This window comes from Natator depressus, chromosome 3, assembly GCF_965152275.1.
Source record: "Natator depressus isolate rNatDep1 chromosome 3, rNatDep2.hap1, whole genome shotgun sequence".
Lineage (NCBI taxonomy): Eukaryota > Metazoa > Chordata > Testudines > Cheloniidae > Natator > Natator depressus.
The window spans coordinates 111,336,123-111,354,951 of record NC_134236.1 but is presented as its reverse complement, the minus strand read 5'-3'; the positions used below and the strand labels follow the sequence as shown (position 1 = coordinate 111,354,951).

At 41.4% G+C, this 18,829-nt stretch overlaps 1 long non-coding RNA gene across 1 annotated transcript in view; it reads right to left on the bottom strand.

Annotated features, from left to right (window-relative positions):
- LOC141984038 (uncharacterized) overlaps positions 1-18,829 on the bottom strand; it is a 40,470-nt gene that overhangs the window by 12,343 nt on the left and 9,298 nt on the right. The gene's annotated exons all lie outside the window — the stretch shown is intronic.

Genomic DNA, 18,829 nt, shown 5'->3' with positions numbered 1-18,829 from the left:
CCAGCCTCAGTCCCTCAATTACCAGTCAGTGCACCTCCTTCCCTTTGGGCTCTGGCCAATTATCGCCCGTGATGCAAGCTCATGGTGGCAGTGGTGCTGGAACCATTTATATAGTGGGGGTGCTGAGAGCCACTGAACCAAATTGCAAACCATGTATATAATGGAATTCACTTTAAGACAGGGGGTGCGGCAGCACTCCCAGCACCACTAATTCCAGCACCTATGCATCGTGGCCATACAGAGAGGCTCCTCCCTTAGCATGTTCCCCTACTCTAAGCTCAGACTCCCAGTCTGCTGTGTCCTTGCAGCAGCATGTGCCCTCTCCAGCAGCCTGTGCAGTCATTCCTTGAATCTTAATCCCATCATCCAATCTATCCAAGGAGAATTGGCAGCAGCAAGTAGGGGTGGGGTCTCCTGCCAGCTCTGTAGCCAGCCAGGGCTCTCAAGCAGTGGAGTGGCCAGCTTCTCTTGTCTGCCCTTCCCCTAGCTAATCAGGGCTCAGAGGACAGGGCAGGACTCCAGAACACTGCTGCTGATCTGTGGAGTGGGACTGCACGGTGGGCATTTATCCTTTCTCCCTACTTTTTATTTCTGTATTTATTATTAATTATTATTACTATTATTATTTTATATATATCCATATCAGCGGAAGCGTGGCCTTCTAGCTTCTATGTTACTTAGCAATAAGGCAGTTAAACATTTACAAGCTATATTCAATCTGGCTGAAGTGCACATTTATTCTCTGAACCACTCTATAATCTAGGGAGAACTCACTGCCTACACATTTTTCAACACTTTGAATATAATAGAGAATGAAGGGCTGGTTCTAGGCAACATAAAAGCTTGTTTAATATTCAGGGCGCACATTCCTAAAACATTGATGTACCTTTTAAATCATCTCACTGCACATCCTCGCCTCACTGCAGATTTTATTTTTAAGGTTCTGACTCGTGTCCTGTTTCTTTGATTCATCAGTCTTCAAAAATGGTAAATGTTGGCGAGGAAACTACTCAACATAAAACAAATACACAAACTAAAAAGATCCAAACCAAAAAACAAACAACTACAGAGAAATTTCCCGTTTCACATAGAGCTTCCCATTTTGCTAAGGTTTACTGTATTTCTCATTTTACTAACTTTGTCCTGGCCCCTTCAAGGTCTATATCTTTGACCTTTTCTGCAACTGGAATGGCAATCATCAAGGCCAAATGCTTGGAATGGGGAATATTGCTGTTCGGGTGATTTTCCAGTAGTCCTCTTGGTCAAGTTACTTTACTAAGACCCTGATCCTGCAAAGACTTAGACACGTGCTCAGCTTTATGCACTGTGATTTCAATGGGGCTACTCATAGGGCATACATTAAGCATATGCATGAATCTTTGCTGGACTGAGGGTACCAAGAGCCCTCAACATCCATGGAGGGGAGTTGAGACTCCTCAGCGCCTCACGTGATGAGGCCATAGGAAAGATAAATATATGGGGCCCAATTCATCATAGCCCTGCACTTTGTATAGTAATTGACATGCATGCAGAGGTATGTAAAGAGCTTTCTTTCTGATTTAATACCATTTTATACCCACTTTACATGGGTGTAGATGGTTATAAAAGTGCAGGACAGCAGTGAATCTGGCCCACTTTGTGAAGTCAGCAGAGTTAATCAGAGCTGATTTTGACTGATTAGTACTTATTAGTGTTCAAAACTCTTCCATACAAACACACAAGGCTTCTGTTGGATTACATACCTTAGCCTTAGGGTCCTTCTTCCTGATGAATAATTTGCAGTGCCTTATAATCTTTTTGTTGGCATTCTGTCTCACCATAGTAGCATTGGTTAGGTAAGAATCTCTTCACTTGTGACTCTTTTGTATTTTGTGAGCATGGTCTATGTGTTTCAGAGCTCCTGTGCCCGGCTTCACAGTTGATCATTATATATAATTCAAATGCAATTAATTCAGTGTAGACAGCTCACAAGACAGTCAAGACAGTACCTTAGCAGCCTCTATCGGTGATTTTGATTTTCTTTGAGATTGCAAACAGATATTTGTCTTGGAGTTTAGTAGAGGTGGCTAATTAATCATAATGAGGAGGCAGCAATTACCTTTTTAGTCTAAGAATTTGGAAGATGCTAAATGATTTCCTAGAGTTCGTTGGATGAACTTTCATCCAAGGCTGTTTCAGCACACCATAATTGATTTTCCTAGTGTAGTTCAGAGATGCCAGCGAAACTTGACAGGATGGTGAGTGCCTAAAATTGAACCAAGTAACATCACAAACACAAACTCAATTATGGCAAACTTTAAAGAAAAGAAAAAAAGATCTGGTACAATGTACATATTTCTGCTTCATCTCAGAAATTTTAGTATTGTAAAAATAAAAAGGCATATACTAAAGAGAATCTATCCTGAACAAGACTGGGAAGTAAATACTAATGAGAACATTTCAAATAAAACTAGCTAGAATCACAAAAATCACCCCGAAAACAGTGCCAGATCCCAACAAAAATAGGGAGACAATGAGAAGCTATCACTGAGCCAGATTTCTCAAAGGAAGTGTTTATACAACTGTGATGGGCTCTAAGGGGTTAATAGAGACCTAGGGAGGCTGCACAGGAGGCAGCCAATCATAAAAGGGTTGAAGGGAGCAGCCAAGCAGGGCCAAGCAGGCCCATAAGAAAAGGGAGCTGTAGAGCAGAGGAGGGCTGTTCTGTGCTGGGAACCCATGTGAGGAAGGACTGTGTCTCTGGAGGGCGGAGAGAATGGACAGCATCCTTGACAGAGCAGTGCTGCTAGCAGGGACCAGGGGGAGTGAGAGACAGCTGCTGGGGTTTGCAGGCTGAGCCCCTGAGGCAAGGGCAAAGAGGATGCTGGGACCATGAGGAAGTGGCCAGACAATTTGCTGCATAGCCACTAAGGAAAGTGGCTGAACAGCGGACTGCAGGTCTCCCAGAACAGGGCAGCACTGTGTGGCATGGCTGGAGGGCTGTGTTGCTCAGAGGATGCCATGGTCCTTGGAGAGATGGGGGTCCTAGAGCAGGAGTGACAGTGGTGAAGCACCACCCGAAGAGGGTGTTTTAACATGCAGAGCTAATTCCCATGACAGCTGGCAAGAGGCACCAGAGTGGTGGGTGAACCCCGTTACAACAATCTTTCCCTCTCCATCATTCCCAAACCATCGTAGTTTAGGAGAGCCAGCATGGTCTAGTGGACAGGCCATTAGAGTAACATTCAGAAATTCTCTTTGGGATCTCTAGATCTGCCCCTGACATGTGAGCTTGGGCAAGTCATCCCATCTCTCTGTATCTCAGTTTCATCATCTATATATTGAGATAATGATACTTACTTTCCTTTGAAAGTGCTTTGAGATCTATGGATTAAAAATACTCTATAATTATTAGTATGTATAGTGACCTGATATTCCAGAATCCCTTGTGCCCCCAAATCCAAATTTCCTTACAGCATTCCAGTGAAAGAAATGACAAATGCTGTGATCAGCTATAATTATTTCCATTAATTTTCTGTTCTTTCTCTTTAATCTTCCTTCACTTACCTTTTCTTTCTTCTTCCTATATCTGAAGCCTACCAAGGAACTAACTGAAGGTATTTAAATATGGACCTCTGTAAATATCTGGTTTAGATATTCTGTTTACTTTAATATTTCAAATCACAAACCAACATATCCCTCCTTTACTATTGAATCAATCAGTACCAATTAGTCTATAATTTCTTACATTAAGTAGACCAGCCCTTATGGGTCCAGAATCCTGCAATCAGGACCTAACCATTTTTTTAAACCCTCTAATTGCTGGTGCTAATCTCATCATTCACTTTTAAAAGGTGTCAAGCTTGGCTTGGCTTGTTTAGTCTAGGAAAACAAAGGCTGAGAGGAGATATGATTGTTCTTTATAAATATATTAGGTGAGTAAATACCAGGGAGGGTGAAGAGCTATTTAAGTTAACGGACAATGTTGGCCCAAGAACAAATGGGTGTAAACTGGCCATGAACAAATTCAAGCTGAGAATTAAAAGGTTTCTAACCATCAGTGGAGTGATGTCCTGGAACAGCCTCCCAGTAGAAGTTGTGGGAACAAATAACTAAATTAGTTTTAAGAGAGAGCTGGACTTGGAACAAATTTATGAGTGCACTTGTATGATGGGTTTCTTGTGAGGGGATAGGGCTCCGCAGCCTTGGGGCTCACTTCCAGTTAATGTCTTATGTTCCTAAAACTCTTCTTCAGAGTTGCAGAGGATTCCTTCCTCCCCTCCCTGCCCCTCCCCAAGTATTCTGGGAGGGTTTTTAAAAATCTCTTTCCTCTGAAGAATCAGGCAACCATGGCTGGAGATGGGACATTGAATGCGGGTGGGCTAGGGCTCTGAGTTGGCACTGAGCATCCTCTCTCTCTCTTTCTCTGGTGCTTGGCTGGCTGGTTGTTGCTCATATGCACATGATCTAACTGATCACCGTATGTCAAGTTGGGAAACAATTTTTTCCCAGGTCAGACTGGCAGTAACCTTGGGAGTTTAGTTGCCTTCCTTTGCAACATGGGTGCGGATCACTTGCCAGAACTATCTGGGTATATTTCCCTGCCACTGCAGGGACCTCGGGCATTGATACATCTTGGTCCTGCCTATTCTTTGCATGTGGCACATAATCGTCTTCTCTCCAGTGGACTGTAATATTTTGGTCTAATTTTGGTTATTGGGTTTTAGTGCGCAGGTGTTGGTGGCCTGTGATATATAGGAGGTCAGACTAGATACTTTGTAGGTCCCTTCTTGTCTTAAATTCTATGACACTATGACTTTTAGTTGCAGAGCTTCCTCTCAATGGTTACCCCATGACTAGGGTTAGAGGTTTGACACTGGAAACTTTTCCAGAGACTAGGCTTTTGGCTTATAGAGAGGTTTCCACAATACTGTTTGGTGGGCAATGTGTAGCTTTGACAGAGCCACCTGGGCTTCCACCCAGAGCACTAGGATCTCATCTAGCTTCTTCCCAGCCACTAGGTGGCTGCCTGCAGCTAAGATGGTTCCTCCTCTGAACTGCTAATGTAGTTTCTTGCCTCTAGGTCAGCAGCTAATTGGAGAAGCCAACTCAGAGCTCACTATTGGCTGCAGTAGCTTCCCTTAGGGATGAAGAGAGAGTGAGCCCCCCTCTGAGATGAATGTATTTTCTTTGTAGTTACTGGGAGCTGATGGTGTGAACTGATAATGTCCCCTAGCTACAATCTTATTATCATTTTCCTGTTGCTGGAACCTAGCAAACAGTTTCCTCCCTAAAAAAAGCTTATGCTCAAATAAATTGGTTAGTCTCTAAGGTGACACAAGTACTCCTTTTCTTTCTCCCTAAAAGTGGTTAAAGATCAGAGGGGCTTTTCTTCAAGCCATTGTTTCACAGATGTGTGGTGGTGTCTAAGAGCAAAAAATGCTCTTTCAGAACAGCAGCTTGTCACAAGAAGTGTCAGTTTCTTTTCTTTTCCTCTGCCCCTCCCCCACAAATGAAAACATTTCCTTGTGCAGCCCACTATAAACTATTTTAAGGGTTCTTCCTCAAGTCTTTTATTTAAAGAAATCTGAACTAATATTTGGTTTCTTCCTGCAAGCCAAGGAGTCCGAAATCTGAACTTTCTGAAACCCAATGGTAATTCTGATTTTGGAAAAAATTATAATTTATTTCCAAATGCTGGCATTAATCACAGTGATCCTTTCTTTTATTTCTGTCAGGGCACAGTTAGATGTAAATAAAATTTTCTTTTTAAAACATGCTTTTAAATAGAATCTAATGGCTTGTTAAGGACAGTAGATTGACTGTCCATGGCTCTGATCCAACCAAGTTCTTAAGGACATGTGCAAATTCAAGCATGTGAGTAGTCCTGCTGATGTCAAGAAAATACTTGAGAATACTCATATGTTTAAAGTTAAACATGTGCTTTAGTGTTTTGCTCAATCAGAGCCATACAGACCAAAGTCCTCTTCACATACATACATACACACACATACATACCCCAAACATCAGAAAATTAAGCTTTCCTCATAGTTCCCACCCGCTGAACTGAAAGGACCAATGGCATAGTTCCAGGTTTATCAGCATCTCTAATCCCTTCTTGGCTTCTTTAAGAGCATTTACTCAGGTCTCAGGCATCTTAGCTGTCTTCTCTCTTGGGGCACATCCTGCTTCCTTCAGACTGGGTATTTGGGCTTGCAGCATCCCTGCATTTCACTAAGTTTAATCTAGCAGGTCTGACCTTAGTCCAGTTTTGTTCTCTCTTTCAAAGGGCCATGACTACCAGTGACCAGCCAGCTGTTGCAAGGCACAATACATTTATTTTTCGAACAAAAGCATTACCGAGAAAGCATATCAGAAAACAATTAAAGGTCTTCACACTTGCTAGGCTTACCAGAAGTCATCCATAGGGTAATCTGGCAGGTTTCAAAGTCCTTCAAACACTTCCCACAGGGATCCACACTATCCCTTCTTTTCCCTTCTCTAAGTTAGCTGGCTTGGATAGCGGAGCAGTGAAGCCCTGGCAACATGGTCCTCAGTGTGGGCAGAACAAACCCACCTGGGACCCTGGGTAATTACTCGCATGGCTAGCTCATGCTGAAGTTTGTGCTGGCACAGCTTCACTGGTTCCATTAAGCTAGCTAAATTAAAGCACGCTCAGGTATGTCTACACACAAGTTGCAATCACAGGGTGTGAATGCAATGTAGACATATTCTCATTCTCAACTAGTGCAGCCTTTGCAAGTACAAAGAGGTCCAAAAACATGTAAGACATCAGCTCTTAGATGAAGAGCAGCTGACTCAAGCTGAATGCAGTCCCCGGGCACTGGCCATAGGCAGCTTTGTGGGACTTCAGCCAGGGAAGACACCTCCCCTTGCTTCCTTCCCTGGCGGCAGCTCTGAAAACCTGCATGCTGGTACCAATATCCGAACCCCATGAAAGTTAAAAGTCAATGGATGGGATTGGTTCCAAGCAAAATGTTGCCATTAACCAGAAGTTAATATCAGGGTTGCTATTAAGTGACATCCACGGTCTATAGGAAGCTGAAAGTGAGGACAGTGTACAATGAAAGTGAGGTACAAAATGCCACTGCCTGCCTTCCCCATAGCTTAGGGTGCCGTGAGCACATCAGGCCCAGGCCTAAATCCTTTCACTAGGTCCCAGACAGCTTCTGATGCTAGTATAGGGCCTTGATCCTAATTTTCAGATGGATCAAGCCCCAGCTGTAGCAAAGACCAAATTTTGATCTATGAATGAACATGACAGCTGCACTCCTCTGGGACAATGCAGATCACAAAGCCAGGAAAAAGCATGCAAGAGCTGGGGACAAGGTGTCCTCGGTCCAAGGTAGTTGGGTAGGGAACAGTCTTTCAGAGGAAATCAGATGAATCCAGAGTCTTTCCATCCTTAGGAAATACTCCAAAACTGTCCTCTTCAAAAAGGCCTTGTCCCACTTCCAACATGGACACTCCCTTCTACCAAAAAACTACAACCAACCATCCAAGAAAAAATAAAAAAGAAGAAACAAAAAACCCTGAAGCACCCCTCCCCTGCCACAAAACAAAAGTAAATGAGTAAAATATTAAAAGCCCTAGTAGAAGACTATCCCCAGTAGAATTTTAACCCTGAAATGGGAGACTTGCCTGATATACCATGAAGTCTGCTAGGGACTTTGCCGTTGCTATTGATTTTATGTAGAAGGTGCTCAGACACTGTGGTGATGGAGCACAGTATAAAATCCTTGGATACGTAGGAACATAGGGGTAGCTATCCCTACCATAAATCACTGAACAGCCCAATAGCCCAACAGCTAATAGCTTTCAGTCAGTAAAACTGATGTGGGTCCAATTTGAAAAGGCAACCTAGAGGCAAGAGGTTCTCTACATCATTACCAATCTCTTGAGTCATCTAGTCCATTAATATTGGGTTTTCTAATAAAATATTCATTGTCCATTATTATAATTTACTTCAGTTAAACTTGTTAAAGAATAAATATAAAACAGCACATTTTAATAGCTGTTTGAGAAATGTATTATGTTTTGCTAAAATTCTGTCTTTCTTCAGCTGTGTTGCATGACTGTATTTTCCAGAGGCCTCCTATACAGTAATTACACTTATGCTTGTCTCAGAAGTACAGCTTCAGGATATAACAGAGTAGACAGATCACTATCATTTCAGCCCTTCATCTTCTGGAGATAGATAAACTGGGTTTTATGTGGTTTACAGTGTGGGGGGTTTTCAGATGAGAATTTAAGACTTAACAAGATTCTGTCTGGTTCAGTTTTCAGGAGTGCTAAGCACTCATGTTGGCTACATAAAAGCTAAGCCTGATCTTTAGCCCATACCCAGTGGGGACAGGCAACACACTAGAACAACTCTGCCTGAGGTACAGTACAGTCTTCTCTCTCACACACACAGTGACAGAATGAAAGTGGAAGGCCACAGTAAGTTAGGTTGCTGAGGCCCTCTCCCAGCCTACCTCTGACTGGCTTATCAGGATGACTCCCTACTTTCCACACTGCAATACCCATGTCATGCAATGCCCTCCCCTTCCTCACAATAGATTCAGGGAGTCTAAGGCCATAAGGGACCATTGTGATCATGTAGCCTGACCTCCTGTATACCACAGACCATAGAACTTCTCCAACATAAATCCTAGAACATATATTTTAGAAAAACTTCTAATCTTGATTTGAAAATTGCCAATACTGAAGAGTCCACATCACCCTTGGTAAACTAGGTGTGCAGAAATTCTCCCAAAAGGGCTGTAGTTTGGAGTTTAATGTATCCATATACCCATAGCATATATCATTTGAAAGCTTATTTTATGTATGTTTAGATGAGGTATGATGTGTCACTGTCAAGTGGTGCCATAAGCCTATAGGGGATGTGAAACAATGGTACCCAAAATGAGTGTCATTTTTTGCATAGTTCCAGAAACACTGAAACATGACTATGGCAACAATTTTTACTGTTTATGTTAATTTCAACATCTTAACGTGGTATTAATTGGTGAGAGCTACCAAAGAATAATGTACTAGAAGATTTTCATTCATTTTGCATAGGTGAGATTTCATCTTCAGAAATGATGAAGCTGTTTACCAATTATGAAGAGTTCTGAACATCACTGTATTTGTGCTGTATGGAAAATACCCATACCATATTTTAAACAGACCTGAAACAGGGTGCTTAACCCATTGTTTCCTCCAACCATGCAAACTGTGCATAAGGACTGTAGCTATAGACAGGAGTGAGTATACCATAACGTTATTATTTTGTTAGTGAAACGTAAAGAGCTCCCAGTGAAGAAACTACAGCATTTATCTCAAGGAAACATGTTGTTTGCAGTGTTGTAGCTGTGTTGGTCCCAGGATAATAAAGAGACAAAGTGGGTGAGGTAATATCGTTTATTGGACTAATTGTGATGGACTGGCAAATGTAACATATCAGCAGGTCATGATGGGTGTAGTTTTTAAATTGTTTCATGCCTATTGTATAAGCTCTCTTCAGAAAATTCTCTGCTTAAATTCGATGGGAACATCCTCTCTCATTTTTTCCCATCTCCACAGTGCTAACCAATATCAGTGAATGTGGCTCTAACATCTGCTAAATATAAAAATAAATAAATAAGGACGTGCTTTAAATCAGAACCATGCTCTGGTTGTCTCAGTGCATTTTCTGTCTGAATTGCCTTGTCAGCCAATTTAGGTTGTAAACTCCACAGTGCAGGAACAGCATCTTCCTTTGTGTCATTCAGTATCAAGCACACTATCAGCACTGCACAATTATCAAGTAATTGCCCCTCGTCATACAGGCAGAATTTCTGATGTGCTGAGGGGTGCTCCCCACAGGCTTTGCACCAGGCCCTGCCCCCGCTCCAGCTCTTCCCATTCCTACTCTGCTCCCACCCTGCCTTTTTCCGCCCCATCCCCCAAGCGCACCCAGTCCTCGCTCCTTCCGCCTTCCCCCCAGCACCTCCTGCATGCCACAGAACAGCTAATCCGCGGCAGGCAGGAGGTGCTGGGGGGTGAGGGAGAGGAAGGCGCTGATTGGCAGGGCCGCCTGTGAGTGGGAGATGCTGGGAGGAAGGGGAGGCACTGATAGGGGGGCTGCTGGTGGATGCTAAGCACCCATCATTTTTTTCCACAGGTGCTCCAGGGCTGGAGCACCCACGGAGTCGGCACTTATGCCCCTCATAACTGCATGTTTCCATTTAGAGAAACAAGGTGGGTGAAGTAACATCTTTTATTGGACCAACTTCTGTTGGTGAGAGAGACAAGCTTTTGAGCCTACAGAGAGGTCTTCAGGTCCCAGAAAATGCAGCATGAAACCATTTAAAATCATTTGCACACATCATGACCTGCTGATGGTTTACATTTGCCAGTCCACCAGAAGACTGGATATTTGTAATGAAATAGGTCCATCATAAATGTAATGAACAGAACATGGGGCTCCCCTTTCCTTTACTGTATCTTTTCTACTGTAATGAAGAATGACTTGTACTGAATTATAAATTTTTTTTAACACGTTCTTATTCACCCTGTAATGGGTTTCTTCCCTTGTGGGATTGTTGTGTTAGAGCTCCGCAAATCATGTCATTTTCGGTTTGCTGGCAATTCTGAAAACTAGAAAAAAAATGGTTTTACACTGAACTGAAAATGAAATTTTTCATATGTTAGGCAAATCAAAAACATTATTTTCCAGGCAAATGAAACAGTTCAATTAGACAAAACCAATATATTTTCTTTTTATTTCAAACATTTAAAAACATTCAAAAATATTTTAACAAAAATTAAAGGAAATTTTGAAATGAAAGTCATTTTGAACCAACATATCAAAACATTTCATTTTGAAAATGTCAAAACAAATCATTTAGATTTTTGGGGGGGGTTATTTTTGACCAACACAATTTGATGAAACTGACACAAACCTGCATTTTTTACCAAAAAAGTTTTGGGGGAAACATTTTGCCCAGCTCTAGTTGTGATATGTAATAAGTAGTCTGAGAAGGTGTGAAACGTAACACAAAAGGACCTAATTTATTTAGGTGATCAGTCTGTGAGCTTTTGCTTGTACAGCAGTTTCCCCTCCCCCCCTCGGTTTATCAGTATTAAATTAAAATAAGCTTGTAGGGGTCTATTTCTACTTAATTGTGATCTGACTATTTCAACAAGATAAATGTCCATTTATGAAGCTATCAGGCAGAATACAGCATTATTTTGTGTAGATTTTAATTTTTGTCTATAAATCACATTTTCTAACACCACTTGTGAGAAGTACTTGTAGTTATTTGAATAAAATCAAGCCTTTCTCCAGTTCTAAACTGATAAACACTTGTTTATAATCTTAAATCTCTGACTTTGCTTCCGCTATCAAAAGCCTTGTGCAAGAAACAGTAGAGACTGTCATATCTAATCGCATACTCACAAAATAATTTGTCTACATCAAGCCATCTGTTCTGGCAGGCTTTTTCCCCCTACGTCCCAAAACAGATCAAGACAAGGTTACAATTATCTTCATTCATAATATTATCTGACCTCTTTCCTGTGATCTGACACTCACTTGTTGTGACCTGACTTCCAGAAGATTGCCTAGTGTGAGTATGTTGTACAGCAGGTAATGAAATGACAGTGCATGGTAATACCTTGACAACTAGATACAGCAATTGTGCACCAGGTTTTCCAGAAGGCAATCTGTTGCAGATGATTATACAATGCTTCGTCAGGAGCCAAACCAACAGAGTCCTGCTATCGTTACTGAAATATTTCTTCATGCTAGAACTGGCAGGCAATGGTAATTCTTCACATGATTCAAAAAGGTGTAGACATATTTGTGCTCTGTTAAATGAGCAGGCTTAGTTTGTATTTCTTTATATATTATACATATTTGACATTGTAAATGTTTTAGTGCCTGCTGAGGATGTACTTTTGGTAATGTCTGTCATTAAAATATATTTTTATTCAAGGTACAGTTAGAAACCTTCCATTTCCTGTATTCTTATTTTGTTTCCCAGCAACTAAAGAACGTCGACACAACTGGAAACTATCACATTAAATACACGCAACTTGTCTCCTGCACTTAGCATTCCCTTCACATGGTATGACAGTTTCTCTCTTTTTCAACCTATATTTGGGGGACTCTCAAGCATGTTGGACCTGAAACTTAGATTCTGTTGTTATTTTTTAAAAAAGAAACAAATAACCCCCTTACACTGATGCCCACAGACATACCACTACTTAAACAAAGCAAAAGGGCACCATGCTGTGAAGTACACACACAGGGCATTGGCAACTCTTGTGTCCAGCAATAGCAAAACACAAAACATTATTCCCTTTCCCTTTTAAATATTAAACAATTTCTGCCCTTTGGCCTAGGATTTTTCACCACACTTCTGACTTCCTATCCGTACACATCAGTTTCTATTGGTATCTTTACTTTGAAAGAGATGGGGATCCTAAAACTTCTATTTCATGAATGAAACTACCTTCTCAACTATTCTTCCATCTCTCTGACCCTACCTGAAGCAATGTAAGCATGTTTAGTAAAGGTCACTGAAAACGCTAAGATCAGTCAAGCTGAGATAATATGTGACAGAACACTCTACTGAGGTGGAATAAAAACATGCCAATATTACAGTGTTTATTTACAGTGGACACAAACCTGCTCCCATTGAAGTCACTGAATGTTTTGCCATTGACTACAATGGGAACAGGATCTTCTACTAATTCTGGTTGAGCTGTTCCTTTCACTTCCCATCATAGTTTGCACACAGCAGTTTCTTATAACCTGAGGTGACAGTAAGTAATACTCTCTGCTATTAAAAAAACCCCCAGCAGTCATATTTAACTCATGCACTCTGCTTATTAGAATTATAAACACTTTTTCTTAGACTTGGTCACCCTTGTCGTGTGTCTTAAAGAGCTGAATACATAAAAGTGTTAGGAGTAGAGTTAAACACAAAGAAATCATACTTCTTAGAAAGATAAAAGCTAGTTTCACACTAGTAAGGTCAAATACTTGGGAATTATTTTGAAAATGAGCTAATCGTCTAATCAATTACAGTCACTGTTGTTACTGACTTTGTTTGTTTGGCTCATATAGGGATATAAATTACAAACTTCTACAAAATTATTGGTTTGCAGCCTTCACACCCAGAGCTTTTGTTTTCCTTGTAGATGGATCTGAATAGCCTTAAGCTTTGGCACCTTCAGATCTATCCAGATCAAGCTCTGATTCTTGCAACTCAGACAAATCTACTATTTAATATTTGTATATACCAATGTAATTGTGCATGTTCCCTTATATCAGAATAAAGGCTTGTTTTCTGTTTACAGTCTAGGTTAGATATTATCTAGAGAACCACAGAAGACAGAAAACACAACAAAAGTCATTTTAGAATACTGTAGGTTTTATGCCAGTAAATTCAGGGAGGCGGAAGGCCCCACATCTTTTGAGCTGGAGTTGCTATACAAAGCAGGATTTCATGTTACGGCAACCCAGGGTCTAATCCAAACCCCACTGAAATCAGTCGGAGTTTTTCCATTGACTTCAATGGACTTTGGATCATGGCCAAGGAGACAAATCAGATCTGAGTGCTATTAATTTTGTGATGGACCAGATCCAATACAATTACATTAAGTTTTCCATTCAGTGCATGGTGTTTTATTTATATTTGTATATGCAATTACAAAGCGATAATCAGGCGCATCTACACATGGACCTGAGTAGAAGAAAAAAGAGAAAACTGTGACAAATGAAAAGACAGAAAAGAGACTTAAAAACCTCAGGCACATTTTGGTTTTATGTAGGGCTGAAATTCAGTGTGGTCTGCCCTCAGCTGTTTGTGAGGGCAATTTGTACCTTCAAAAATTGCATGGGCAATTTTATGTACCTGCAAATGACTAGCAAGTATTAGCACTTGCAGATCTCTCCTCTTGTGAGACAGGTAGTTAGCCTGTGCTAATATCTGCACCTACTGGTCATTTGCAAGGACAAAAAATACAGATGTAAATTTTGCAGATGCAGTCGGGCATTTGAAAATGTAGGGCTAATTAATCTTGAAATATTTTTGAAAAAACTAAAAGTAAACATTTTCCCCTCACAAATTAAAAAGTGTGAATTTTTTTTTTTACTTTGTAGCCTTGTAATTTAAACAGAACTGAAGTCCCTCTTCATTTTATAGCCCTTTTCAAAACAATAGTTTGCAAAAATTTAAGAATATTTTGTCCTAAAATAAAAATTAATTAGCTAATACACTCATGAACGCTCCAGCAGTCCAACTAATGGCTATGCACTCTGCTCATCTCTGAAACTTCTATCTTCTTCTCCTCTGCCTTGTTAGAGTGTCCACATAAATTCAGCCTGAAAAGGCAGATACTAAGGGAATATGCTGGTAAGACAATAGGCTGTGGATGGGTGTGTGCACAAGCCCAACCTCATTCAAGTTTTTGCGTATGCATTTTGGGCTATTGACTGGACAAGGTAGCCCAGCAATACTTTGCTTAACACTTAAGGACTTTATCTTGCAAACTCAACTCCGATTTCAATCAAGTAAGTTGAGGGCATAGATTCATAGGGTATGTCTATACTGCAACCAAATGCCTGCAGCAAGCCCATGTCACCTGACTTGGGCTGGTGGGGCTCAGGCTATGGGACTGTAAAATTGCAGTTCAAACATTGCAGTAGAGCAACTTCAGCCCAAGCCCAAATGTCTAAATTGCAGTTTTACAGCCTCATAGCCCAAGAGCCAGCTACGCAGGTTTAACTGTAGTGTAGACATACCCGTAGATTCTAAGGCCAGAAGAGACCATTGTGATCATCTAGTGTGATCATCTGTATAACACAGGCCTTAGAACTTTCCCAAAATAATTCCCAGAGCATACCAGTTCCTCACAGGAGGCACTCAGCAGCATCTTGCAGGATTGGAGCTCACAAGACTTCACTTAACCCTTTAATAATATTTTACACTTTTAAAGTGCCAAGGCTTTCAAAGAACTTGACAATCATCAACTAAATCTCTCAACTCATAAGTGAGATAGGTATTGTTATAATCATAATTTTACATATGGATAGACTAAAGCTCAGAAAGGTTCAGTGCCTCATCTGGAGTCACACAGAAAGTCAGGAATAAAACATCCCTGTGTTCTAACCATTAGATGACTGTTCTTATGAGAGATGAAAAGAGACTACAGTCACAATCAAAACTGTCTGCGAGATAAATATCCTGTACTTTAAAATTGACACTTTAAAAGTGCAGCCAAGAGGATCTGAGCACCATCATTGCCAGGAGGCGTTGGAGATGGATCGGTCATGTGCTTTGGATGGAAACTGATTCCATCACCAGAGTAGCAATAAGATGTCCACCTGAAGGCAAGCGAAAACAAGGCCGCCTGAAAACAACATAGCAAAGAGCTGTGGAATCCAAGCTGAAAACCTGGGGCACAGCTGGGGAACCATTGAAAAGACTTGCCAGAAACAGACAGGAGTGGAGAAGCTTCGTCGCTGCCCAAATGCCAGAGGCATGATGGGAACATGATGACGATGACTTTAAAATATTTGAACAACTTGTCATTTTTACTTGGTTTAGTATTTCATAACACTCTTTGATCTTAGTTTGATGACAATCTTCCTGTCCCAGCACATGGATATGACAGTAAGAAAAAGTTCCCCAGACTGTGTTAAGTTTGCTAAATAATGAAACATTTGTCTGGAGCCCAGGAAAGTTAATTTAAACCAGGGATGTCACACATGCTGTATTTCTATGGTGATTCGGATATCTCTGAACATGGGGTCACAATTTAGTGAACTGATGTCTCCATGGATTATAGTAAAAACCAGGATGGCAAAAGCATACCTGCATTGTAAAGGCAAGGTCAATATAAAATAAGCCTGGATACCTCACAGTAGTAAAATTAGACACCATAGGTACTCTCACTGTGAAACACTGGTGTCTTTTCTTTGAGAAAGAAAATCAAGGAGGCTTGTCTAGTGACTGTGTTACAGACCATAAATGTTACAGACAACATCAGCTTAAAATGAAAAGAGTATGTTAAATGGTCTTTGTGAAAACTGCCATTTTAAACACACTGCAAACAAGTTCAATGGAAAAACGTCCTCCAGATTGAGTTTCTGGTTCGCATTGTACACATGGTATCCTGAACTGCAAGTTCTAGGTCTCTGGAGCCATTCACTTCTAACCAAATTGCACTAAATTTATTCTGAATGCCGTTATGATTATTTGAATTCCAGTAGCCTTCAGAGGACTTGGGACCCACTGTGCGAGGCACCATACATACATATAATAAGAGACAGTTTCTGCCCCTAAGAAGCAAATAGCCACATCAGATTAAGAAAGGATTATTATCCCCATTTCACAGATGAGAAACTGAAACCCAGAGAAATTAAATGATTAGCCCAACATCAAACAGGAAGTCTGTGGAAGAACTGGAGGTTTGTCCCAGGAGTCCTGACTCCCAGCCAGGGCCTTAGCCACAAGATCATCCTACCTCTCTGCTTCATCAAGGAAAATCAGTGCTTATATAAACGCTGTCTGGCATATAATATTTCATTTTTAGATAGCACTTTTCATCTGGCAGTCTCAATGCACCTTACAAAAGTGGTTCAACATCATTGTCCCCATTTTACAGATGGGGTAAATGAAGTACAAAGAGGTTAAATGACTTAGCAAAAGTTGCACAGTGAGTCAATAGGCACAGCTAAATATAAAGTTTATATCACCCAACTGCTGCCCTACCCACTAGGCCACACTGCCACAGTGCCCTGAATAAAGAGTGAAATGTTATGTTAAATATGTAGATAGGACTTCAGACTTCTCTGATCCAGAATTCCTATCTCTCATCAATTCAGCACATGTGCTGGGTGGAGGAAGGAGATTGTGTTGTGGGGAAGCAGGGGAGGGATCAGAGAAATGAACCTAACACTGGACTGGACTTGAAGAAGTGATCTGCTGCATCAGGACTGAATAACAGACTTTCTGCTCTGGAACAGATAGGAGCCTGAGAATTGTCATTCAGAGCTGGAGGGTCTTGCACTGCATTCATGCAAGGGGAAGACTGGTCATTTTCTTTCCTAAGCTGGCTGAGAAGTTTGCAGGACCATTAGTGTTGATTTTCAATAAGTTGTGGAGCACTGGGGAAGTTCCAGAAGACGGGAAGAAAGCAAAAGCTGTGCCAATTTTTAAAAATGGTAAATGGGATGACACAGGTCGAGGACAGATAGAGGCTTGTCAGCCTGACATTGATCCCAGGGAAGATATTGGAGTGGCTGATATAGTACTTGATTAATAATGAAATAAAGGGTGATAATATAATCAATGCAAATCAGCATGGGTTTCTGGAAAATAGATTCTGTCAAACTAACTTCATGTCTTTTTTTGATGAGATTACAAGATTGGTTGATAAAGGTAACAGTGTTGACCCAGCACACTTAGACTTCTAGAAGACATTTGACTTGGTACCACACAACATTTTGATTAAACACTAGAATGATTTAAATTTAACACGATACACTGTCACAGGGCTCTACTCACTGCTAGGGTGCCTCCTCCTGTCTGCTCTGGGGATTAGCACCTTTTGGGTCTGGCACTCCCTTCTGCCACTTGTTCATGTGCCCTGCTGCTTCTCTCCTTCTGCAACTCAAGGTACTTTCTCTTCGTGGATTGGCCCTATGGTCAGGTCACTATAGTCCTCGCCCTCCGGGGTAGCAAAGTCCTGTTGGGATGACTGTCTCAGGAAGTCTTTGGCTCTGTTGCCCAATCTGTGCCACTTCCCTTAATAGCTGGTAGGGGAACCCAGGCCCGCCCTCTACTCCGGGTTCCAGTCCAGGGAACCTCTTTCTAGCATCTGTGGTCTGTTTTCTTCCAGACCCTTCTCTTTCTCTGGACTCCTTCCTACATTTTCTGGCTCCTGCCCTCCCACCCAATTTACCAGCCCAATCTCCCTCCTCCCAAGGAGTGACTGCAGCCTACTTCCCCTGCAGCCCCTTTCTGCTCCCACATTCCTGGCTTTATACTAGCCCTGCCTGTTCCTTCTCAGATGGGCCTTCCAATCAGCCTTCCAATGCCTGAATCTCCCCCAGACGCAGCCTATCAGGCTAAATATAATAATTTCACCTGCTCAGCCTTGCGTGGGGTGAGCACCCCTGTCAAGGTTCCTCCCCCACTCTGAACTCTAGGGTACAGATGTGGGGACCTGCATGAAAAACCTCCTAAGCTTATCTTTACCAGCTGAGGTCAAAAATTCCCCAAGGTACAAAATATTCCACCCTTTTGTCCTTGGATTGGCCGCTACCACCACCAAACAAATACTGGTTACTGGGGAAGAGCTGTTTGGACACGTCTTTCCCCCCAAAATACTTCCCAAAAACCTTGCACCCTACTTCCTGGACAAGGTTTGGTAAAAAGCCTCACCAATTTGCCTAGGTGACTACAGACCCAGACCCTTGGATCTTAAGAACAATGAACAATCCTCCCAACACTTGCACCCTCCCTTTCCTGGGAAATGTTGGATAAAAAGCCTCACCAATTTGCATAGGTGACCACAGACCCAAACCCCTGGATCTAAGAACAATGAAAAAGCATTCAGTTTTCTTACAAGAAGACTTTTAATAAAAATAGAAGTAATTAGAAATAAGAAATCCCCCCTGTAAAATCAGGATGGTAAATACCTTACAGGGTAATTAGATTCAAAACATAGAGAACCCCTCTAGGCAAAAACCTTAAGTTACAAAAAAGATACACAGACAGAAATAGTTATTCTATTCAGCACAATTCTTTTCTCAGCCATTTAAAGAAATCATAATCTAACACATACC